The sequence below is a fragment of the Hydra vulgaris genome, chromosome 13, assembly GCF_038396675.1.
Source record: "Hydra vulgaris chromosome 13, alternate assembly HydraT2T_AEP".
Taxonomy (NCBI): domain Eukaryota; kingdom Metazoa; phylum Cnidaria; class Hydrozoa; order Anthoathecata; family Hydridae; genus Hydra; species Hydra vulgaris.
Genome location: NC_088932.1, coordinates 31,824,466 through 31,825,000, shown reverse-complemented (window position 1 = coordinate 31,825,000; position 535 = coordinate 31,824,466). Strand labels below are relative to the sequence as shown.

General features: G+C 26.4%; 1 protein-coding gene across 6 annotated transcripts in view; it reads right to left on the bottom strand.

Moving 5' to 3' along the window:
- LOC101238046 (uncharacterized) overlaps nt 1-230 on the bottom strand; it is a 45,623-nt gene extending 45,393 nt beyond the window's left edge. For 3 of the 6 annotated variants that reach the window (XM_065816770.1, XM_065816771.1, XM_065816774.1), the window contains exon 1: nt 1-40. This exon is cut by the window's left edge and continues 8 nt beyond it. The gene's annotated coding sequence lies outside the window, so the exon portion shown is untranslated. The other 3 variants (XM_065816767.1, XM_065816768.1, XM_065816773.1) reach the window with 3 other exon arrangements.
- Between the last annotated feature and the right edge of the window lie 305 nt (nt 231-535).

The window sequence follows — 535 nt, the reverse complement described above, 5'->3', positions numbered from 1 at the left end:
TCAATGCTCAAAGCTCAAGCGACTGGCTTTTTAGTCTTGCTAGAAGTAGAACTTGGGTTTGATTTTATATTTATATTGATTTAAACTGTGTTTTGGAATCAATACAGTTTTGACCAGGTCTTTTGAGGTCATCGGCGATAATTTAGTGATTTAATTTTCTATTAAGGGCAATCAACTTTATATATTTTTTTAATAAATCATTCCGCTGATATAAAACAAACTTTTAAAACGAGTTTGTTTTAGTAAATCAATAAATATATTAGTAGTTTAAATGTAGTTTGACTAGATTTAAAAACAGATTGATAAATATTGATCGAGTGATCAAAGAAACTTGTAAAAATAAATGCAACAAATTATGCACTTTCACTTTGATAAGAATTAAAAATAAAGATAAAAAAATTTCAAATATTTTACAAACTTTTAAGCAACAATTTTTGCAATTTTAATTTTATTAGATGAAATATTTTTCGGTTAGATTCTCCACGCGTCATTAACTTTCCTTACTTGCTTAACGTCGGAAATCTTTTTGCGGTTA